This window comes from Rhynchophorus ferrugineus, unplaced genomic scaffold, assembly GCF_030347505.1.
Source record: "Rhynchophorus ferrugineus isolate W39M unplaced genomic scaffold, kcgeb_rfMv2 rfM3, whole genome shotgun sequence".
Lineage (NCBI taxonomy): Eukaryota > Metazoa > Arthropoda > Insecta > Coleoptera > Curculionidae > Rhynchophorus > Rhynchophorus ferrugineus.
The window spans coordinates 28,322,283-28,348,104 of NW_027472582.1; the positions used below are offsets into that span (position 1 = coordinate 28,322,283).

Below are 25,822 nucleotides of genomic sequence, written 5' to 3' on the forward strand. Positions count from 1 at the left end.
TAAAAAGACAGTAGGTGTTAGGAAGCTCATTATTATTAATGAACCAAATATTACTACTATGGAATATGAAGCAATTAACCATATTAAAACAACAATTACGAGATGCTAATGAATATATTATCTAAAAAATTTATTTAACAACTCTGGAGTTATTTATTTATATTTCATTAATTTCTGGTACATATTGCTATCAAAATAGTCCAATTTGCGTCCTGCTAGGAATGATATTTATAAAATATCTTTATAGCTTAGATATGTTTTGCAAAACTAACCTCGATGATAATTTTTTGAAAATAATTCCCAATATTTGATACAGTATATTACACTTTATAAGATTTTATATGGCTTAATTTTATTACCGGCTAATCTATTGACATTTATAGTTATTTTGTTCCCTTCTCCTTAGATAGCTATAAATCACACGTTTTAAACGATAAATACTCTATTTTTAGTTTATTGATTTTTAAGTTATGAAATAAATATAAATGTAACAATTTAGAAAGCTATGACTAATAATAAGTGGTCAAGGATATATATCCCTATGATAAATAATTTTAAAAAATCACGAACATAGAAACAAGTGACAAAATATCGGAATAGGACACAGTCTTGCTTAATGACTATCTAGTAAAACTAGTATTTCTGCGCAAAATATTAGAAATGATACCAGTAAATCACACTAACAGAAGTCTGATCACGATGTGGCGTATTAAATAAGGAGTTAATAAGGAATTGAATCACAGTAATGAATTTTATATTATTTTATTCGAAGTATTATTGTATTATACCTATTGGTTTTTTATACCAGTTGCGATATGTAGAGATAAGACGAGTAAGTTTAATAAATATCAAAATATTTTACTTTAAACGAAGGAGAAGCAGCAATTTGAATCGATGTTGCCAACCAACCACTTTTTTCTAACGTAATTTAGTTAAACCAGGCGCTAACACCGCCGGTTTAAAGATGACCTAATATATGTACGTCGTCACTGTCCTTTTTAACCGACTTCAAAAAAGGTGCAGGTTATATGTTCGACAAATTTTTCAAGTAGTTTCATATTTTTTCATTATAAGTAGTTCTACTTCAAAGTGATGACTTGGTAGTAGTTAAAATAATATTGTAAATAAATTAGTAGGTTTAGATATGTATTAAGCTAAATTGTGTGTATATAGTAAAATATAATTTACGTGTAGTAGATAGGTTAAATAAGCGATTTGTTTATTTTAATTTTAGATGTTACAACGATTATTATGTACCTATTTAATTTTAAAACACTTTTTTTTGTGTTAAACATCTAAGTTGATTTTTTTTACTTTTTAGTGAGTTGTTTATTTATTTTTTGAAGTCGGTTCAATTTTTTTTGGTAAATATATTTTATGAATTCTTTCAGTTCATTTAAGATTATCGTCAGCATTATATATTTGTTAGCCATTCATCAAATTAGATATTTCTACCCAAATTTTCGTGATATTCAGATTTTGTGTAGTGGCTTTTTAAAAATTTGATGTACTCAAAAGTGAATACTCCACGGTAAGGTTCGAATAATTTCAAATCGCATTTGCTGGCCTTATTCGTAGAACTCTATCTAATCAAACTCAAGTAATAGGCTATTACAACAACTTTTCTTCTGTTCTTGAAATGTTGTTCAATTCTGGTAAATCGAATGAGTTCAAAGAAGATAAGTACTTTTAGCTGATTTTAATTTATTTTATTTTAAAATAACTTTAACCGTTTTTTACATCAAAGCCCCGAAACCATTAGAGCCAATTCAAATTTAGCTAATTTATGTAAAGTGTTTTAAAATCTTGTCTTATACTTTATTTCAGAATATACCATCACTTTTAAATATAGTTACATGCTTTAAAATAAACACTATTTCATGATTATCTGTTAGAAGATACGAAGACCCGAGAAGAAGAAAATTTTCATATCGTTTTCGGTATCCATCCCAGCAAAATTCAAAAAACGTTGTCATCTTATTTGCATAAAGATCTTAAAATACCTCAACCCACAAAAGAAGATGCATATTTTAGTTGAAAATGCAAATTAAAACAATAATAAGAAAACATCATGCAAATCAGTCTGATGCACAAAATATTTAAGTGTTTTTGTAGGTTGTTCTAAAATTTTTAATAGCCAATCGCTTATATTTATAGCTCTTGTTACATAAGAGAAATTTAGTTGCAGATTATTTCAGAAATGTTAAAATTAAAGTCGAACGATCTGCGCTACATTTTTAATTTATAATTTTTATATATTTGCAGTAGTAAACAAAGTCAAAAATATATTATTTTAATGATTAGTTCTATTATAAAAAATAATTTATGATATATAACTTAGAAGGTGCAAATTCGACGATTCAATTAGTCACGGAGAAAGAATTAACGAAAGTTATCAATGTTGGCATTACTCCAGATAGATCACCAAGATATAACTTAATAACAGGATAGTTGTTGCAAAAGCTGCCAATAAAGGGAATTGTAAAAATATCTGCCTTGATCAATGCTACATTTCGACTGAAACACGGACTAGACGTTTGAAAGGTGGCTGAAATTATCATGATCCCAAAATATGGAAAATCATCATGAGACATCAAAAGTCTATAGATGCATCTCACTGTTACCAGTAATATCTAAGGTATTTGAAAAATTCATGTTGAATATACTACACATCAGCTTGACCAGCTGTATTGAATAGCAGGCGTAACTGAAAAAGCCTCTGAAGGTAAAAGTTAGGTTCAGTTCTTAGATGCGGCACAAACCTTCGATAAGGTATGGAATACCATAGTAAAACACTTAATTTATTCTTATTCAACATAATTCCCTTCAAAGGTGATACACTGATTATAGCGACCCTCCAAATTTTCGATAGGCCTCAGCTTAGTTGATCGCCTCTTCATTCGACAAAAACTTCTTTCGTCGAGAAATAGCGAGCATTCTTGTGAGATCTGAGAACAGGATATAGTCGCTGGGGGCCAGATCTGGAGAATACGGTGGATGGGGAAGTGAGGATAGATTTTTGGCACGGCGTATTGTCTTGGTGAAATAGCACTTTCTTTTTCTTCAAATGCGGCCCTTTTTCGGCGATTTCGTCCTTCAAACAGTCCAATAACTCTATGTAATAGTCACGTTGTTGGCCCTTCCTTTTTCAAGGTAGTCATTAGTGACGTCACGGTGAAAATTATTCCATGCGCATCCCAAAATACAGACGCCATAACCTTGCCAGTCGCATTTTCCCACGCTTTGGAGCGGGTTCATCGTGTTCAGTCCACTCGGATGACTGTCAATTGGACTTTGGAGTAAAATGATGGAGCCATGTTTCATTCATTGTCACATATCGACGCAAAAACTAGGGTTTCCTACGCTTGATCATCTACAAACACTGCTCCGAATCATCAACTTGTCATTATTTTTGGTCAAAAGTGAGCTCGCGCGGCACCCATTTTGCACAGACCCACTTTCTCATACCCAAATATTGGTGAATAATATGATGTACACGTTCAGTTGATATCTTTAGAGTGTCTACTATTTCATTCTGTTCCAATTTACGGTCATTCAAAATCATTTTGTGGATTTTTTAAATGTTTTCGTCGGTAGCAAACTCTTTTGGGCGTTCACTGCAATAACCGTTTTTGGTGCTCATTTCACCACATCTAAACTTAGCATATCAATTCTTGATGGTTGATATTCCTGGGGCAGTGTCCGGAAACTCGGCATCAAGCCAAGTTTTTGCTTCAACTGTATTTTTCCCCTTAAAAAGCAATATATTATCAACAAGCGAAATTCCTTTTTATTCATTTTTTTACAATAACAAAAGTTGCTTCACACAAAATGCTATAATTCACAAACTAGTTATCCGACAGATGTCAAATTTATTCACGCATATTTTTAGGTGGTAGTGGTAGCTAACTAAAAAATAAATATATATAATAGGAACCGAATCTGGAAAATACATATTAACAAAAGTAAATCTGTACATGTGCAGTTCAGGTATAAACAAACCACGCAACACCAGTAATAATAAATAAATACTATCATTGTTTATAGCAACAATTCTAAGCATCTTGGAATGAATGTTGATGCAAACTTCGCCAGAAGGAACATGTAAAAGAGAAAAGAGCTGAAGTTCAAATATATGGAAATGTATTGGCCAGGCGGCAGAAAATTATAAGTATATAATAAGTTGCTATTGTACAAGCAAGTATTGCTACCTATATGGTCATACGCAATTTTATTATGGGGATATTCCGCAAAAATTAATATAAATAGACGACCAGACCAGATATAAACAGATTATATTAAAATTATAAAATTTTTATATTACAATCTCCAGAACAAAGTTCTGAGAAGGATTGTAGCTACGCCCAGATATCACTTACACCAAGACCTTCATATATCGACTGTCACTTAGGAAATCCAGAGAATCGAAAAGCGGCATGAGAGAAGACTCCATTTTCATATATGTATCGAATTGATACAACTCTTAGATAACACCTGAACGGGAAACAGACTAAAAACAATTAAACCATTTGATCTTGGGTAGTGTAGTGTAGCAAGGTCTTTTAATGGCAAAACAGCAGTATTTGTAAATCACTATTATTAAATCAGAGTCTAAGATAGGGCCGATGAGTCCTCCTACTTATATCAATGTATCTCTTACATGTAACTTATTGTAAAGTGATTGAGGGTTAGTCGGCAACTACTAGTAACAATGTAATAAATCAATAATTTAAAAAATAGTTTTGACAGGAAATTTTAATTTAAATAGTGATGGTTATTAGTTCTAATTTCTTGACACTTATAATCAATCTAATAAATCCTCCAATCTTACACAAAAGTTAAAAGTGTTTCACTTGTTTACCTTAACAGAACCGTTTAAATAATTACGGGATATTATATAATCCATAAAACGCAATTGTGTTTATTAGTATCTCATTGCAGATTATTCACAAAAAGCTGCCTCGCCCTAAGAATGTTACAGTTATGATTTCATCGATCTGGTTACGCTAAAACGCAAAACAATCAATTCCGTTCAGAGTAAACAATCAATTAATTGAAGCATGAATCAAAGAAATTGCAGGGGGTATATTAGATGGGCTACGTTGCGCAGCTAGGGCAACCCGAACCGATCCCAATCGTTAATTCGTTAATCTTAAGGTAATTTCGCTCATTTAACCAATTAAAACGGCAACATTGTTGATAATATAATTAGTCCCTCGTCAGGGTGCATTTTTTCAAAAACTCCTCGGCATTCATTAGTTTTTGCTGGATGCTTAATGAATGTTAATACATACGGCTAATTATCTATATCATTTTATATTCTCTATATGATAAACCAAATGTTATAAACGTATTAATCGAAATAAAAACTCCAGTAATGAATACGCTTCTTGTTTGCGCACTGAGAACTACTTTTTAAACGTGTTTGTACAGAGTTATCCTCGATTCTAGAGCCACGTAATTGACATCATATAAATTTATATTTATAATGGCACTTTATTGCGTGAAGAGTGATTTTTAATTTTATTTTATGTTAGTTTATTTACTAATTTACTACAATGAATGTAGTATAACATGTCGTTTTATTGCCTGTTTATATCCTGCTAAATATTTACTACCATTCGGCGATTACTTGCCTTATAACTTTTATTGACTTATTAAAACAAATATTATATTTTTATGCTCGTTACTTTAGTCCTTTTTCATTCTCTAAACTTTATGAAAGATATCTTGGCTTGTTGGCTTCGTAACAACATCATACTATCGTGTTCGGTACTTTATAGGATTATAATTGATTTTTAAAAAATCCTTGTATTTTTGAAGAAAATGGAGAATACTGTCTATTGTCATAATTAAATTTGCGTCAAAGCGCATGCCTGATCATATAACTTCAATATAGAGTTAGCAAATAATGAAGGTTGGGCGTGATAAAGCATCAAAATCATTCAAGAGGCCTTCTCAGTCAATTCATGTGCTGGTTAATTCCTCACATTTTAAATCTTTCCCGTCGCATATCAACCTCCAGTTACAATAGAGCCATTAACTGCTAAGTTTTTCGAGAACTTGAATTGGATTTTTTTCAATAGGTTTTGCAATTCCAATAATGCTTCTATTTGGTGTTCCAGGTACACCTTTATTGTTATGGTTATTGTCATCAAACTCACTACTTTTGAATAGTAGAAACCTAAATCGACAATAGCGATATAATGAAGTAGGTTTCTAAAATCACGGTAAGTTTCTAGATGTGTCTAATGGGCTCCAGAAACAAATTTCTTCCAAACAAAGTAATAAATGTCGAAAAAGTAATTTGGAGCTTTGAATGAATAGCTAAAACTGCTATTTTATGTTGCATTTAATAGTTAGGTTAGTGACCAGTAGTGACCAGTTAGTAACCAGTCCAACTCGGTTATTCCTGCGGGTCTCCCAAACCAGGTATCAGCAACAGGATTCCCCTTTCCGGTTTCAGGCCAAAAAAAAGGTTAAACCTTTTTAATATAAATAGTCAATTACAGTATCTATACATAGAAGGTTCTGTGCACTCTTACCTTTTACACGCATTATAGAATGGCTTAGTATTAATAACATTAGGATCGTTGTAGCAAGAGAATATTCAGCGAAATTATATGCTAGTAGTATTGGAAATGTCAAATTATTTAAAACTAATAACCATTTATCTTTGCAATAATTGCGCAACTAAGTATTACTTTGTTTTGTCAACTATTTTAATTAAGCTTCCCTTCTATGATCACTGAGTGATGCTTTGCAAAAATCATTATTACAGTCGGCAAATTTATAGTCTAAGATTAAGTTTATTTCCATTAAAATTTCTTTGTGTTTTTTTCGTCATTTCTGCTACTATTAATAGATTACAATGACTGACCTGAATATACAAGAACGAGTTCTGTTCATCCGGTTGGATTGAAAATGATACTTAATGACAAAATTAGTTTTTTGTCGGAGATGTAAGCGAAAAGTCCAACCGAGAGATCAAATTTAAATAAAAATCTATTAAAAACAAGTTTTATTTCTTTTTTATGATAATATCGGGGTGTTTCATATCTACTTCGGTAAACTTGAAATATTGTAAATGATCTTTTGCGATTAGTATCGAATATTGAGATTTATTCGATCTGTCAGTAATCAAATTTATATATACTGTTCCTCTTTCTGTCTTTCTATATATTCCTGTCTCTTTCTAGATGATACATAAATATTTATTAATTCAAATGGATGTGTTCAATTTATTTAGCTAAAAGGTAAATAAATACAACATTATGCTAAAATTATTATACATTCACATATAATATATATTAAATATTGAGTACAAATATAATTACGTCCACTCTTGCTCCTACATAATTAAAATCTAGTAGTTCTTGTGTGCGTGTTCATATATAATATTGCTCTAAATACATGATTTTGTACATTTATCAATTTTTCTAGATTTGGCTTTTCCATATCAATTATTACAGGGGCACAACATGCACAATGAGAAACTACAGTAACCACCACCTGCTTGCTAGTCTAGTAGCTAGTATTGTCTAATAGAGTTTTCCAAATTTATTCAAAATATATATTCCTTGAAAAGCAGTATAATGTCGTATGCATGAATTGTAAAATTATATTAATGTTAATCTATCATGTTGACTCCTTCTTCTTACTTGCACCTTATCGTTAAAGTATAATATAAAAAGCAAGGGTTCCATTAAATAATCCTGTGGTACGCTTAAACTGTATTCTAGTTCTCCCCAACACTACGTTGACGTGTTCTAACTTAACTTCAATTGCAAAGGTTACAAGATTATCCATTATATTGCAGAAAAATGCTGGATGCTATTCCAGTGTCTCGATTTTAGATTTTCATTTAAGAAGATCATCAAGGCAAACTGGCGAACGAAGGTGTTACCAATATTAAAAAAGAATTTAGTTAATTATAAGCTGTCCAAAGTCAATTATGGTCGTGAATAATTGAGGGAGGTGTTACATCATGCGACTGGAAGGCCTCTGTTAATTCCATAATAACAAGGCAACGTAGGGCAATGTTCATTTCCAAGTACCGCTAATCGTAATTTAAGCCTTTGTTTAGAATGAAATGTGAACAGATCGGTGATGTTATTGGAGCCCCAATAGATTTAACATATCAGCACTCCCTGTTCTTGAAATAAAATATTAAAACAAAATAAGGGTGTGAATTCATGTCTACAAAAATTAAAACTTACATACATATGTTCTTATGAGCATTATTTTGGGTCTCAAATTATGATACTACATTAATTATTTATAATTGCATTTCATTTCTCATGCCTATATCCTAATGTATCTTATATGAACTGTAATATAAATTAAGGAACATAATTTTCCGTAAAGTTTAGAGAAAATGGCCTAGACTTATAAAAGCTGCTAATTTTCTCGAAATCACTTCAAAATTAATATTCAAGCTTAAACGTAGTTGAAAATGATCTATCAAGTTTCTTCAATAAGTACCCTATTATATCATAACGATCATTTTATAATGAATCACAATTTTTATGATATCAATACATATGCATATTATATAATGATTTTAACATGTCTTCATTTAAATAAATAATATTATCAAAGAATGGTATTTTGTAAACAGGTAATTTATCATCTTCATATGTCGTTTGTATTTAAGCGAAACGACAAATATATTATATGTTGTAAATTTTAAAGACGGAAGTGCTAAATCCAAAACAACATACGCCTTTACGCCACACACTGTAAATTACTCAAAATTAGTTCACAGTCATAACAGTATAATTTATGATATAATTGTCACGTACAAAATAAAAATAGAATATGCAATAATTTAATGTCGATTTCTTCACATCCTTGAATCATCAAGCAATTCCATCACGTTGAAATATGCGTCTGCTTAAAATACAACTACGGAGACTCGTTTGTTAAATGTCGCTTAGTCATATTATGAAGTTAATTGAGACAGGTCAAGTAGCGAATACTTTCCTACATATTTAAGCTGCAGAAAAGAAATATGTATAATACCTGAGATGTAACGAATTCTTATTTAAGAATTATTAGTCGGTACCGTTAAATGTATTTGACACAATTTTTCATCATTTATTCCTAGTTCAGGAACATAATAAATTTTATTAATTAACGCATAATTTATAACGTAACTTGATGATATTTTTAAGAATTTTGTTTATATATCTGATGTCATAAAAATACCAACAAATTTTATTACTTTTATTTATAGAAGAAATAGAAATTCATCTTTAAAGTTTGCTTTGAAAATTGTTTGCAGGATCCTCAATCATAAAACAAAGAGACATAGAATAGGATCCCCTATGTTTAATGTTGATGCCAACATAAGGGCGCGCAATGTTAAGGAAATTGAAAAATAAGATTTTAATAAAATTTTAATTTTAACAAGTATAGTTAAGGTGAGTAAAAAAATTGAATTTTTATAAAATATTGTATTTAAATATTACTTCATATTTTCAAAATATATGAAAAAAAAATACATTATCTAATTTGAGAACTTTTGTTCTAATTGTAGGTTGTTATTGCCTTAAATATTATAAACTAAAAATTCTAAATTAAAAAAATAGCTTGTTCAAAATATTCTTACAAATACAAGACATACATTTACTAAATATAAGGATTACATATTTGAATTTTGATTACCAAACCACTTTTTCTTATTTATGTATATATGATTGGTCACTATCATTATATTTTTATTCATTATATTTTGCCCTTTGCAATTCTAATTATTTTCATCCACCAGAACTTAAACTTAATAATTGTTTTCTTATTAAATTATCTTGCACAGGATGTTGTACCCATTTAATTGTCTAGAAAAAACACCATTTGATAGCATAATATTTGATTGGCAATCTTCGTTCTATTTAGTTTTACATGTTATATACTTTTGAAAATAAATATAAAAAGTTTAGAAATAGCTTTACAAATAAACCTTTGTTGCCTTAAATTTAACTTTTATTTTTAAAAACCGTTTCTTCGCCAGAGCACAATTCTTTGGATAACAATATATTTTATTAAAATCTTCAGACCCTGGAAAATGCTTTTGTTCTGTTTTTGCATTTAAGTAAATCAAGTGACGTCCTAAAAAGTCTTTGCTTTTATGTCCCCAATACCACCAGAAGGCACAGTCGAAACATGATTGCGGATGTACTCATTTAAGTTCCCATTCTCTATCTCTATATTTTATGTCCATAATCCCGATCGCATTCCAATCTTTCCTCGGAACCTATTATTAGTTTGTTTGAATCTCTATGTAAATACTCGCAAAGTCCTCTGTATTTCTTTGACACTTTCGACGTTTTGGAGAATTGTTTTGATAAAGCCCTTCTATTGGTTTGTTTATTTGATTCGTTCTTTTCATTTCTATGATATGTTAAATGCTTTCAGTAGTAGGACGTCTAATTAATAATAACAGGGCCTTAATAGCTCAGGTGTTAGAGCACTGGTGTTGTAAACCAGGGGTCGTGAGTTCAATTCTCACTGGGGGCAGCGGTTTCAAAGTGTACACTATGCTTTACCTTTTAGTTTTTATAGTTTTTTTGTACACCATCGTTACAATCAATTATTCGCTATAAAAAGGTATTTGCTCAACAATTTTTTAAACTTGTTTCCAACCTTCTGGCAATATGGCGTAACCATATCGGAACAATAATGTTAATTTAGCGGTATAACAATCATCGATCTACATTCGCACCGATTCAGCATTTTTATCAGATCAGAACAGATAATAACCAGAAGGCAATCGATCAGCAAATTAATTTGAAAAAATTTACTACTCTTGCAACGAGTGTCTGAACGTTGTGATGAAAGAGGATGATTTCGTATTTACTACTTGCTATTGATGGTTTTTTTGTAGCAATTAGTAATTTGTAGCAAGTTTCATCAAGTTTTCCCCTAAACAAACCGCTAGAATAACTTCTGGTGCTTGGACTTATCCTATTAGATCCACATGTCATCACCAGTCATAATACGTTGCAGAAAGCTCTTAATAAAAACAGGTAGTAAAATAGCACTGTTAAGAGTGTTAAAATTCTGTTAAAACTTTAAAAAACTAATTTTTAGCTGTCGTTCTTTGCCACTGAAAACAAAATCGGCATTTTCAAATCTTTGAAATAAAACTTAAAATTAGAATATAACGGAGCAGAGTTATCGTTTCTAAAATTATTTGACGGGCATTGGAGGCAGATTTCTTCAAACCGACCAAGCAACAACATTAATGACAATCGAAAATGCAGTTTTAAGTCTTTTATGATTAGCGTATGTATACACTAAAATACTTAATAATACTACATAAAAAACTGTTATTTTACATAGGGAAATGCCAAAACCATCGAATTTTAACAACTTGGTTGGGTTGTTTAATAGTTGTTGCCACTGATACTTCACATTACTATCTAGAATATCTAGAAAACTCTTCGTTGACTAGCGTTTTTACAAATATTAAATATAATGGAAACATACAATTACACAAATATTGGAGCATTTGCTTAGTACAAAACATAGTTTCCTGTTAACTGATTTAACTGTTAATTGATAAAATTTTCTGATGATTTTCTAAGAACCATATAGGACAATATCAAGAAATTTTCATGTCCTCTTCTCTTAATAAATCTAATTTCTACTAATGTTTAGCCTAAACTTACTATATATTTAAATGCAATTTATCTATTTAACATCATACTGCTAGAATAAAAAGTAGGGTATTTTAAGTGGCTTGTTATTATAATGATTCACAATTAACAGTCGAACGAAATGAATACCGATCTAATTTATGAGATACAAAAAAAATTATTGAACCATTCCAAGGAGAACAATATAGATGAGGCAGTGAACCTAAAACAACTAAAACTTTTATCTCACTGTAATAAATTATTCGTCTTCGCGTGAAGTTAACAATCAGAGAAACAAACAAAGCTATAAAACCAGCGGCCAATCCAATGGAGCGTATCAAAAGTAAAGGTGTCCAGTCAGAACACCGGGATAGTACCCACAATCTTTTCCGCCTTGTTAGAAACAACAATAAAGATTCGTAATATTGTTCTTTATTTGAATAAATACGCGAGTTGTTTAATATTTTTTAAATTGCGATTGCGGTACCGTTTCTGTAAGTTTGCGTTACCGCTGGAACATGATAAAATTGATTAGGTAGTTATATCACGCTGGCTTAAACATATAAATAACAATTGGACTAGCTGCGAAAGATAAATGCTAAAACGGATTTTCATCATTCTTCGTTTATGTTGAAAACTACATTCTATTAATTCCTAATTTTCTTTTAATATATCTTTTAATTCCCAACAGACCTTAGATTTATAAAATATATTTTACGACAGTATATGTTATATTTTTAGCCGAATTTATTTTAAAATTATATTAAAATATTTATACTATTAATTATTTATTGCCTTGGCCACAGGGTTTCCATAGCTCAGGGGTTAGAGCACTGGTCTTGTAAACCAGGGGTCGTGAGTTCAATTCTCACTGGGGGCACTAGTTATATAGCTATAAATTTCCTGCTCCACCTTTTTGTGAGCAAAAATTACCCTTTACTTTGTAACCCCTTCTTAAAGTAGGTTTAAAAATTAAAGAAAGTTTAAAAATCAATTAATTAAAATTTTATTAATCACTATTCATTAAGCAATCAAGTTAACTATTATTTCTCCGAGTATTATCCACTTAAAACCCTAGCCTATAAAGGCAAATATCCTCATTTCTATTAATTTTCGTTGTTATCACCATAAGAAATTAAGTAAATGACAATAAGTTCCTACAATAAAAAAGTAATATATTATAATTGAACTTTATCTTTCATATTTTTTCAATTATTTTATCTTCACTATCATACTATTTCAAAAATATATATGTTCTTTGATTTTTTTATTATAATATATATTATGAGTATATATGATAACAAGAATAGATGGAGCTAATATAGGAAGATATAATGTTTATATTAATACATAATATTATATTATATTACAAACGATGAGTCAAGTTTAATAATGAAAATAAAATAAAATAAATTAATTTCATATCATAAAGCTAAAAAATTATGTTCAAAACATTTTAAATGAACTTGGTAATCGAATTTTTTCTATATTTTAAAGTCTCCTTTTGCCAACTAGGGGTTTATCTGGACTGAACCTACAGTTTAAAGTGGGTTCCGAATCACGGTCGTCGGCATTTAGCCTACCGACTAGTGACCAACTTAGAGAAATCATCCCAGAAGACATCCGGTCTTACCCAGCCTGGTTACTGGCGTGACTGCTTGTCTAGGACAATCACACATATCAAACCATCACAAACATAAATTTACGACCATGCCCGAGCCGGATTCGAACCCGCGACTATCGCAACAGTAGGTCGTCGTGTGATTTGTTATAATAATTGGCGTTATTTTGTATTAATTTTCGGAACTTTTGATATTATAGGACTACCAAAAATTAAATAAATTATTTTTTCGGAAGCCTTCATAGCTCAGGGGTTAGAGCACTGGTCTCGTAAACCAGGGGTCGTGAGTTCAATTCTCACTGAAGGCAATGTAAACACATTTTTATTATTACTGGCTATTATAATATGATAAAATAATTTTGTTGGCTAGGTTATGCCGAGTTAGATGATGTTGCTATACATGTATATTTAAGAGTAAGAGTATTTGTGAAAATTGTCGTTTTTAATTAAATATCAAATTTCGTTCTAATTTTTTAGATGCGGCATACTAAAATGTTATTCTCTCGGAGCACAGATAGTGTTCGTGTAGTCATTGGGGGATTTCTGTTGATCAGTATCGTATATAAAGTTAAATTTGTTTATAATCATCGATAAGTAAAAATGGGTATCGTAACTGATCATTGTGGAGTAGCACCATGACAAACATGCAATTGCTAACAAGATGGCATCCTGGATATAGTACAATAGTGTTATATTATGAAGATAAATGTACCTGTCAACAACAAATATTAATTTTATGCCAGATCTTTTTCCTATTTGACGGAATTGGGATCCTTCATCGTTCAGGACTACCCATGAATTTTAAGGATAATCACGGAAAGATAGAGAATGTAATATCTAGCAAGAACGTCAATGAAAGAATAAATTATGTGAATAAAGTGAATAAATTTATGTTTAAAATTTAATAATATCGGGTAAAAATAGGGTACATATTTAATACAAAAAATGTAAGCCGCAGTCTTATTAACTTTACTATTGCCCCCAGTGAGAATTGAACTCACGACCCCTGGTTTACAAGACCAGTGCTCTAACCCCTGAGCTATGGAGGCTTCGAATCTTTAATTTCAATAGAAGGGTCCTCTAAAATTTGTAAACGTTAGTAATTAGTAGTAGTAAACTAATGAAAATAAATATATGATAATTGATGAACATAACGAAATAATTAAGAATTATACATCGTAAAATTAATACTTTTTAGTTTCATATAATTAGTACATAACTTATAAAGTAAAAAATAATATAAAAATGACATGTTAGTGTCTAGGATTTCGCATAACTTATAACAAGTAAAAAAAGGAATTTGATAATTTTTCTTCTTACCGTAACTCAAAAAAACTAAATGAATGCCTTCAGTGAGAATTGAACTCACGACCCCTGGTTTACGAGACCAGTGCTCTACCCCTGAGCTATGAAGGCTCTTTTAAAAAAATTAACAGTTTCATATTTCGCGGAATATAATTAAACGTCCTATCACTAAAAGCGGTTTCATACGCAGAAAATAACGATGTAAACAAATGTTGGAACAAAATGTATTGGCTAATTGGAAGAAAATCACAATTATCAGTGCATAATAAATTGTTATTATATAAGGAAATATTGAAACAAATATGGACATACGGTGTTCAATATCCCCATTCTGAAAAGAGTAACACAAATAATATAAAAAATATTTCAGATCAAAGTCTTGAGAAGTATTTTGGGCGCACCCAAATACTACAGGAATGACTACCTACATTGAGACCTTCAGATACCCACAGTCAGTCAAGAAATCAAGGGAACATGAGGAAAGATTCCATTCTCATGAGAATATAGGAGTATTGCAACTGTTGGATATCACCAGAGCAGGACATAGGCTCAAAAGAATCAAACCATCTGATCAAACCTCTGATATTCTGTTGTGTAGTGAGGTTCATATAATAAAAAATGCAGCAGTGACACATATAAACATTATTTCATGAGGTAATGAGATGGGACCGATGGGTCCTCCTAGTTATATACCTAGATTTAAGTTATCATAAAGACAAATTGTAGGTTAGTCGGGAACGACTAGTAACAATGTAATAAATAAGTAATAAGAAAAACTTGCGGAAAAAGGACGCTGAAAGTCATCGATAGCTGTGTGGAGCTTATGGAAACTATGCTCCATCCACTATAAATTAAAAGAGATTGATTGAAGTTTCTATGCATCAACCGTATGACCCGGATCTTGCTTCCTCCGGCTCATTATCTATTACAGTTTATGCAAAACTCTCTGCGCTTTAGTTTTTGCTCGTTAATCCCAAAAGTTCTACCGTGATGGGTTTATGGTTTTACCAGAAAAGCAGCAAAAGATCGTCTATCAAGAGGATATGTATAGGTAATTAATCCTTGTTAGAAATTTATATGAAAAAGTTCCGTTTGAAACACATATGAAAAAACCGAATTTACTTTTTCCTAAACTGATTATTTAGTTACTGTCCTTCAGTTTGTTAACTTGATGTGTCGATTCAAGTATGTGTCAGTTCGTTGGCAACAACAGTAGTCTTTCAAATGAGTTCATAAATCTAACAAAACACAACCCCGCTTAAACTGATATTAACATTATCGCATGTAAAAATGATAAAAATTATATTAACATTATCGCATGTAAAAGGTTTGTAATTAAATAAATTAGATTGAGCATTTGTCAACAATACAATATTGAAATATCAATATATATTTATATCAGATATACATTTCCATATAAATCATTATATAGTTCAAGTTCTTTATTCATGATTCAAGAAATATGTAGTTGATATTGTATTGCCTGTATTATAGTCTATTTAAAATAACAGTGAACGCACGTCATCAAGGTGTTTAATGGTGGAAAAGTTAGCAAAAACTTTAATTAAGGCTTGGAATACCAAAATTAAGTTTTCGAGAAGCTCTGCTAAAACAATAATTTCAAATTTTTACTTAATAAATATAAATGAATTGCATGTTATATAATTTACTTTTTTAGAAATATGTCTGAAATAATATACATGGTAGATCAGATGGCTGAATAATATAGCCACAAAGTGTTATATCTTCCTCTCTATCACTGCATATTCAATCCAACTGAATTAGTATGGGGTGTGGCAAAGAATTATTACAATAAAAATGCAGGCCGAGAATGATATACGAACAAGAAAGGTCTCGATATGTTCTGAGAAAAATTTAACAATTGGTGAAATTGTATTTCATAAATTGGACAAGAAGTGTTAAATAGATTGGAAATTAATAGCGTAGTTATTCACTTGAATAGCGAAGAAAAAAATTTACACTGACTGAATGAAACTTTCCGGATGTGAGATTATGACCTAATGCTGCATTGCAATTTCCGAAGCAGGGTGATGACTGTGGAAACAACTAAAAAGGAAACTATTTAATTAACACAGAAAAGTTTGTGCGTTTATACACAACATATACGTAATATTTTTTATTTTTATACACAATATTTCTGAACAATTACTCATATATCTAATATGTGTAATTGTTCAGAAAACATCCGATAATTTTTTTAATATATGAGGACAAAGAAATACTCGTTTTGCAGATATGGCAAATGCATTAGAGATAATGGAGTTGTTAAATCTAGTTTTATCATGAAAGATGTACACAGCTAGTAACAGAATAAACCAGAGAGAAATAGAATTATATCAAAATTATTTGACGGAAACATTGCAAAAACGAAATCAATAAATAAGCGTAAAAGGTAAATATATAATCTAAATAATAAAGTAAAATATATTACTTATATATACTTATATTAATTAGATAGATTAGGCTACCACTACATTAATTAAGCGCCTAGAACTCTAACTCATACGTGGTGAATAAAAATAATAAAACACAACCGTAACCCACAAACTATTATGACTGTATAAACAATTGTTGTTTAACCTCTTCGACAATATATACATTAGATGTACTATAATATTAAAATAAATTATATTTGACAACATTCTTTTTGTTTCATTATTTTATTTAGAATAGAATTGTATTATATGTCAAAAATCAAAATAAACTAAAATTGAAAGTTGATGCGGCAACATTGTAACGTTTTGACATCATAAATTTAGATGTCATAAGTTCACTGTTTGATTGAACGTGCTATATATGATGACTTAAGTGAGACATTTAGGTAGTTATCTAATTCTTGATAAGAAACCGTCAAAACCAATTTAAATTTACAATACCAGGCTTGATCGTGAACGCTATTGAGAAGTGCAAAAAAATTTGGATATAGCTTTGAACCCACCAGGATGATATAATACGTCACACGATCCGCAATTCTACAATCGATGTGTTCATTGTCTAACCCTCGGACAATTGCAGTTTAACATGGTGGCACTATTCTTTATTAATATATAGATAAGAATTGCTGCTAGTATATCATTTTATAATTAATAGTAAAGAGCTACAAAAGTCGAAAAAGATTACAATCATACTAAAAATATTTAGGTAAAGTTTCAAGAATATAAAACACCCAAAAACTTATCACATGAAGTGTACAATATATAACTATTTATAAATAAAAATAAAGTATTAAAATAAGTTGTAATTAAGTATCAGTATTTTTAACACCATCATCCTTTATTGTGTAAACACATTTATGGATACAATAACCCAACAGAAATCTATTAAATATTATTTCAATACTCTTTAAGTACACGTAACAAAATTGATGCTGCCCCCAGTGAGAATTGAACTCACGACCACTGGTTTACAAGACCAGTGCTCTAACCCCTGAGCTATGGAGGCTCAGGAAATCACATTTTAAACAGAAAATACTAAACATTGTATTAAACAGTGTTATTGAAACAAAAATTGTTACATCTTGAGGAGAATGAAAATTACTCATAATAGCATTATTAATTTTTTTTGTGATCATGTGGGTTTCTGTTAAGTTTTGGAAATTAAGTTAATAAAAAACTAAAGTAAATGCCTTCAGTGAGAATCGAACTCACGACCCCTGGTTTACGAGACCAGTGCTCTAACCTCTGAGCTATGAAGGCCCATTGCGGACCAATAAAAGGTATATTTCCATAAAAATTGCTATCGCAATTGACTAATTAATCGTTTTAAAATCAGACAATATTTTGCTTCTGATTTAATTCCAATTAAACAGAGATAGAATACTGTATAATATGTTCAAAAAGTCGTGCGGTTGACAAATGTCTGCAAAATTCTTCAAAATGTTAGTGATAATAATTACAGGTTTTAAACTAGCAAAGGTTGTTTTGGCAATTTTTTTTAATCGTTGCCTATTATTGCTCTTATTGATAATGTCAAAACCATTGGATAGAATTAGATAGTGTACAGATTCCGACTATAATAAATTAGTTCGAACAGGAACTTGAAAGTGGAGCCTCCTTCGGCCTATTAAAGTGCGACAGATAGATAAGTATCGACACTGTTAAATACTAAGTTGTTTCGATTTTTATTGGAAATAGTTTTATTGGGTTACAACTGCACTAAATATTAGTATGGGCAATATAACTAAATTATCTCAAAAAATTAAAAACAATATAATCTTGGATTCACCGAAAACTCAACTTATCCTAAAGATATATAGTTCTTTAAGGGATGTAGAAAATCCCTTCATACATAGTTAGGAAACATAGGATTTCAATGGTGTAAAGATAACCGACGAGTAGTCTAACGGGGCTTCCAGACATTGCTTTTAGCGGATAACAATTTTTAAAAGTAAATAATAAAGTTAAGGAAGATTGTTATTATAATTTGTGTATTTAGATAAAATATGAATTATAAAAAATGGAACATGATGTCACTCAAGGCAAGATGATAATAAAAATAGCATAAAGACAGCCAAAGTTGACGGAAACGTCATAATATTAATGAATAATTCTTTACAGACATTCATTCCTGTAATTCGTGGGTTCATTCCTGGCGCAGAGTTAGTGCTTTCCTGCAAGTCCAAGGAAAATCCAAGGAAATGAATAAAAAACTAAAGAAAATGCCTTCAGTGAGAATCGAACTCACGACCCCTGGTTTACGAGACCAGTGCTCTAACCTCTGAGCTACGAAGGCCCATTGCGGACCAATAAAGGGTATATTTCCATACAAAGCATAGATTCCTAATTTTCTGACAACTTCTTTCACCTGGTTTCCGTTATCCGACATCCCTATTGCGAGCATCCTTCTCACATTTCTTTTTTTGCCATACTTTTATATCCTATTTACTGTCCTTCCTTTTCAATCTGACATTTTTTATATCATTTCTGTTTTGTTTGTGCTTTTTTATTCTATTTTTTACTAGTTTATCGATATCCACATGAACAAAATAACAAAGTAAAAATTGTAGATGACATTATGCCAAGCTATGCAAGGAAAAGCAAAGTTGTTAAATAAAAGAAAAAATATCTCTGGGAAGGGTGTTAATTAGGTTAAAACCGCAACACTGTTACTTTAGGCTTGTGTCACTTATCTTTCTAAATAGCACAAAAAGTAATTGGAGAAAATATTTTACCCGCCACACTCGTCAGTTTATAAATATTTGAAATTTGAATTTTTCTAATTCTGATAATACTAACTATTTATTTCACTTTAAAAGTGGAGTTTTAGGTAAATGTAGTATTTTAGATTATCTGAATGTTTAGTAACGACGGAATAAACTTATATGTTTCTTCATATAAGCAAATTACCATCTATTTAAAACGTAATATAAAACTTATACCCAAGTTAAATTGAACGATAGTTTGTTATATTGACTACTTCATAATATACTTGGTGATTATTGTAAAATATTGCTGTCCGAATAAAATTCTATTACTCAGATGTCAATTATTATAATTTATATAAATTCAACATCTTAGTACAATGTTATAATAATCTTCAACGATTTCTAGTAAAGTAATAATTCATATTATTTAATTCGTAAGATTCTTCTAAAATTGTTTTATCATATAATTAATATAATCCACATATTGACATGATCGATCAGCTCTTATTTTGGTAAGATTATTAGTGATTATAATTATAAACCGCGAAACCAAAACGGTATTTTTTTTTGAAACAAAACTGTTATTGAATAGAATTTTAATTCAATTATTGTAAATGAGATATGATGGTTGTGTCTTAGCTGAATTTGGCAGTTTTCCAGGAGTACTAGATTATCAAGAAAATAAAATAAACTTAAAAAATGAAAAATATATCATTTAACACAGCTTAATAACTCAAGGGCTGGAGCACTGGAATCGTGAGTTCGATCATAACTGCAGGCAATAAAAATTTACTGTGCACAAAATCACTTTAGAGGATATGAGATATCCCGTTTTTATTATACATGAAAAAATGTTAATAACTAGTTTTAATATATTTATACCAATTTTAAGGAATTTCAGGATAAAATGTTTTAAATTCTTTAAACAATTATTTGGAAAATAGCTTCCGTCGTGCTTCCTTTAAGATTATTGTGTATCTAAATTGTGTGAAGTAAATGCGTCCAAGTATGTTTTTCATGAATAAACATTTTAGTTAATTTCATATAATAGATAATTGTTATTTGAAAACATACGTAATACTTTTAGAGAAATTAATATTGGTGCGAAATCACATTATACTTCAACAAAAGCCTAATTTTGAATGATATAATCACCTAATTAACATAAAATAATGTTAAAAACTAATTTATATTATTGATTGCAGAATTTAATTGAAATTTCTGTTTTAGATTGGCCAGGAAGTGTTGTGGTAGGTAAGTGATGACTTTTTTAAAATTGTTAATTCTGTTATTATCTGTTATCATTAGATTGTATTAACTTATGTAGTAAAAATAATTATAAAAAATTAATAATAATAATAGCTAGTGTAACTGGCTGCAAAATCTAATCTACGAAAAATAATCTATAATAATTAATCTATAAAAAAGAAGAGCTTAGATGCCAGTTTATAAAGAGAATAAGATTATTATTTAAAACACTTCAATAATGAATTCAAACATGTTTAAAGTCCTCAAAATATATGCAGGATCTATTCTAAACTATTACTTTGGTATTAAATGAACTAAAATCGACGAAAGCTAGAAGTTTATAATAAAAAATAACGAATCTAAGAAGTTATTTCATTAAAAAAATCCGAAACATAACTTCTACACGGATCAATCCGCCAAACGGATAGCTTTATCCTTTTGCATTTAAAAGAAAACAACATTGGAAAATATGTTGAGCCGTTGTTGTTTCTGGAGTCTGCCTTGGATATCCGGTGCTACTCTTGAAGAAACAAACTAAGCAGTGTCGTTTGCGTAAAAAGCTGCCTCAACTTGTGGTCTCCTGGATATCTGGAAGAAAAAGATTAAATACTTTAATTAATCTTCACTTGGAACGATCGTATTAACAGAAATGATTTGATAAGAGCTGTTAGGTCATGGAGTAGACATAATCGGATGCATTTCGCCACTAAGCCTTCGTGCCAAACCTTGTCCAAGGCCTTGAATAGGTCCAATAAGACCTCTCCAAGTCTTTCACGTCGGCTAAAAGCACCGTTGATTTTTACGCTCAGGCGATGGGCCTGATGAACGGCTAAGTGTTTGGCGGGGAATCCGAATTGCTCATTTGGAATGATATTGTTTGATTTCGTAAAGTCGTTAAGAGCACAGAGAATTGCTCTTTGAGCAAGCTGGAAGATGGAAGTTAATAGGCTGACAGGCCTGTAGTCAGAAGGTGATAACTTAGCTCCTTTTTTGGGGATAACTGCGATTAATGCATGTTTCCGTGTGGGTGAGAAGTGTTGCAGCCTCAGAATGGCGTGGATGATATTAGTTAGTTCAACGAGCTGCTTGTAGGGATACTTTTTAAGTTGGGCTATCGAGATATAATCGAAACCCGAGGCCTTCTTGTTTCGAACCTTGGTGATAGAACTTGGAGTCACTTGAGAGTGAACGGAGTTGGCCTTCCCGATGATTTCGTCGTTCTCAGCAATGTTTATATATGAAGCAGGCTGGAGGCGTTCCATCAGGGTCTCGTTGATTTTAGCGAAGAGCTCGGCCCTTTCGTGGTGGGTGACTGCGAATGTTTCAGTCTCCACTAACTTCAGGGGGAAAGACGTTTTGCGCTTTCCTGCGATGCTTTCAGAGAGCCGCCAGAAAGATAGAAATTCAGCCATTGATCCGCTAAAAGCGTAGTTTAGAAGATCACTTAATAAAGAAGTTGAAAATCCTTTCCTTTTTCCGCCGCATCAATCATTATGTCAACAACAGGTTAGTACCTCAGATACTAAAGACAAATATTGGTAAAATGGGACTACTTTAATATGAATACAAAATCATGCAGAAAGCAACAGCCCAATGTTTTAATCCCTTTGAAAATCAACACAATTGGGTTCAAGCCCCCCCATGAAACATCGATTTTAAATTCTCATCCATTTTAAAACGATTCATTCATTTTATTACTAGAAATACCTCTGGTATTAATGAGGTGTGAATTAATTTAACTGGACGGTCGCTATGTTAATTGATTGGTTATTAGTATTTTTAATTTCAACGGCACAAATTTGGTTTATTTCCATTCCCTTTACACTTGAGATGATTTGATCCTTAAAAAACTTCTGATCTAACAGTAAATCATAAACTCGCAAGACATACTATCATAATCGGTAAATGTCAACTACTAATAGATACAGATATATATATATACTAATATATACAGATATATATATATATATATATATATATATATATATTAATTATTTTCTTATACTCATTGCTAAAGAATTATTTCTATTTTCCTTCGAGCTTATTAACTAAATGCTATACTAGCCTCACATATATAGCACTATTTAAATGACAGCAATCCTCATATCCTCTATCCTCAATCCTCTCCCTCTTATCACTCTGATTCTAGATCTCTGATAAAGAGCTTTCTCATTTCCGTCTTTGTTTCCCGGACACCCCTAACTGCTCTCATCCATATGTTGAATATTATGATTGAATAATATGATCTAATATTTCTAAATTGAGGTATTTTTTTATTTCTGCGTTTATCATCTTATCCATCTTTGTTACCTTTTCCACTGTTAAAATTTTTTTAATTACCTCTGCTTGGATTTTGTTTTAAATATTTTTCAATAGTATACATAACTCGCAACTCAATGTTAGAATTGATCTACAATAGTTTTTTGTATGTCGACTTTCAATGTTAATACATTTATTGTTCATGACGATGTGATTCACACTATCTCAAATTATGTGTTCAAGTTGAATATTTATTTCATTTGGGCAAAAATCCTCACGAAAACTGTTGTTTTGTCTTCCATCAAATATTAGTATATAATTTTCATGATTTCATACTTGTAATACTTTATAAATAAATAATGCTTGTATAGTGGAGAAAGATTAGGGATGTGAATTACATGAGCAATATTAAATGATAACATGGTATGTTTATTTATAATGTGAGGTATTTTAAGTTGTAGCATACATTGAGATATGTGATCCGAGGTTTAGATTAATGAACATTAATAATGCATTAATATACTAACAATCACTGCCCGTGGCTACTATATGCATTTATCAGATTTTTTATTTATATATATTAGGGAAATGTGGAGCGGCTTAAACGGTCATAATAATTTTACAGGAAATTGAACTTGTGTATGAAATATGCTAATACGTCAAGAATCATGATGATTTTTTCATCAATTAATCGAAATCGTACGCAGTTAATCGAACATAATAATTAGACATATGACATTTAGTGTATCTGAGGAAAGACCAATCAAATCAATCCACAGTTATAATTCACAAAAGATTTAGCGATAATTCAACGACAATATCATAGGAGAAGCCACAATTACAGTCAAGCGGTTTACTTAACTATAAGGTAAATTATTAGGAAAACATTTTCTCGGCACGATAAATACCACAAAGACTATTTAAAAGCAAATTATACAGATTTCATGAATTTTTTATTTATTCCTGTTAGTTAATCAACAAATAAGCATTCAATAGATATAGTCTTATATATAATTTTAATATGTTCTTTTTATTAATCTCTTAGAGCTTCAACAATCTGCCCGTGGGCAATAAGTATTATTATATGATTACCATTATACAATATAACAATCCTGACATCTACAAGATCGCTTCAGTAAGTGATCTGCTGTACAAACCTAAAATCTAAATCTTATTCTAGATACAATTCTAACTTATTTTAAGTTATTCTAAACGCTATTCTAGAGATAATTATATGTCACTATATATGTTTATTAATCAGTTCGTATGCTAGTTTGTATTTGAATATTCGCATTTCACTGTCATCAGGCATATTAACTGTTTGGCGAGAGCACTGGGATACACTAACTGTCGAACACTTCGAATTTTAATATGTGAATTAGGATTGTAATATATGTTATATTTTTATATTTATTTTGGTAAGAGATGGATCTCTAATTAGTAACATGTAGAATTCAACTGTGAAGTAGCATATTTTATATTAAGTAAGAATTTTATCTACATTAATATTTTTAAAAGGTTAAAAACATACTTGTTTCATTTGTGGCATGAGCAGTGACCAGTGTTTCCAAAACAAGGCTTGCAAATAAATAATAAAAATAACAACTATGAACTCATGGAAGTAGATACTAAACAACTCTTCCAAACTTACCTGTAGCAACAATAATTAAATACTATTAGATTAAATAAACGTTGTTACGTAGATTTCATCTAGCCTCATTTGTCTTATGATGCAAAATATAATAAAACATAAAGAAACATTTCCATCTACAATATAAATTATATTTTACATTGAACAAAACTAATTGTCGAAATCTTTGATTTTTTTTTGAAAACTCTATTCTTATTGGTATTAAAAACAAAAAATTTAGGAATCCTAGAAATAAATAAATCCAATAAAGTTTGATCTATTGTCATGTTTGATGTCCTACAGCTTTCCAATAACAGTAGCATGCTGGTGATAACATCCTCCACTTTTGAAGTGCCCTCACTTCTTTCATTTAATATATCCATTCATTTTCTCAAATTTTGTGTGTTACCTCGCATATATAACAATATTAAATAACCAATACGATTATTTTATATTTCATTTATAATTATATCCAAGCCAATCTAATGTTTAGGTAATATATTAAGTTAAGTTAACTTTCTAATAATTTGTATTTTTCAGGCAAAATTTAAAAAATATATTTTGCCTACCCATTTTTTAAACTCTTTATATATTAGTTTTTATAGAATTCAATTTTAGGCTATTTGCAAAGAGACAATTTTTATCACTTTTTTTCCTATTTATGACTTAATTTTCGAATTTTTTAAATATAATAAAAATTTGCTTCGTACGATAGAGTATAGAGCAGAACTTGAGATATGTAAACTGTTCAGAAAGAAGTAAATCCGAAAAAAAACGCGCTTTAACTTTCCTTTTTAGATTCTGCGTTACTAAAACAGCTACATCTTCGAACATAATTTAATTTTTGAAAATTCATCTTATATATTATACGGAATATTCTTAAAGGGCTAAGCTTTGAAAATAAAGAAGAAGATTTTTTTTCAAATTACATACACACAGTTAATCATAGGAATCTA

General features: G+C 30.3%; 1 long non-coding RNA gene and 8 other non-coding genes across 9 annotated transcripts in view; 3 read left to right on the forward strand and 6 right to left on the reverse strand.

Annotated features, from left to right (window-relative positions):
* LOC143192651 (uncharacterized) overlaps positions 1–25,822 on the reverse strand; it is a 164,838-nt gene that overhangs the window by 79,034 nt on the left and 59,982 nt on the right. The gene's annotated exons all lie outside the window — the stretch shown is intronic.
* TRNAT-UGU (transfer RNA threonine (anticodon UGU)) lies at positions 10,446–10,518 on the forward strand. The gene has a single exon. It is a non-coding gene; the product is annotated as a tRNA-Thr (tRNA).
* On the forward strand, positions 12,447–12,519 carry TRNAT-UGU (transfer RNA threonine (anticodon UGU)). The gene has a single exon. It is a non-coding gene; the product is annotated as a tRNA-Thr (tRNA).
* TRNAT-CGU (transfer RNA threonine (anticodon CGU)) lies at positions 13,496–13,568 on the forward strand. The gene has a single exon. It is a non-coding gene; the product is annotated as a tRNA-Thr (tRNA).
* TRNAT-UGU (transfer RNA threonine (anticodon UGU)) lies at positions 14,237–14,309 on the reverse strand. The gene has a single exon. It is a non-coding gene; the product is annotated as a tRNA-Thr (tRNA).
* TRNAT-CGU (transfer RNA threonine (anticodon CGU)) lies at positions 14,605–14,676 on the reverse strand. Its single transcript has one exon. It is a non-coding gene; the product is annotated as a tRNA-Thr (tRNA).
* TRNAT-UGU (transfer RNA threonine (anticodon UGU)) lies at positions 17,955–18,027 on the reverse strand. Its single transcript has one exon. It is a non-coding gene; the product is annotated as a tRNA-Thr (tRNA).
* On the reverse strand, positions 18,209–18,281 carry TRNAT-CGU (transfer RNA threonine (anticodon CGU)). The gene has a single exon. It is a non-coding gene; the product is annotated as a tRNA-Thr (tRNA).
* TRNAT-CGU (transfer RNA threonine (anticodon CGU)) lies at positions 19,245–19,317 on the reverse strand. Its single transcript has one exon. It is a non-coding gene; the product is annotated as a tRNA-Thr (tRNA).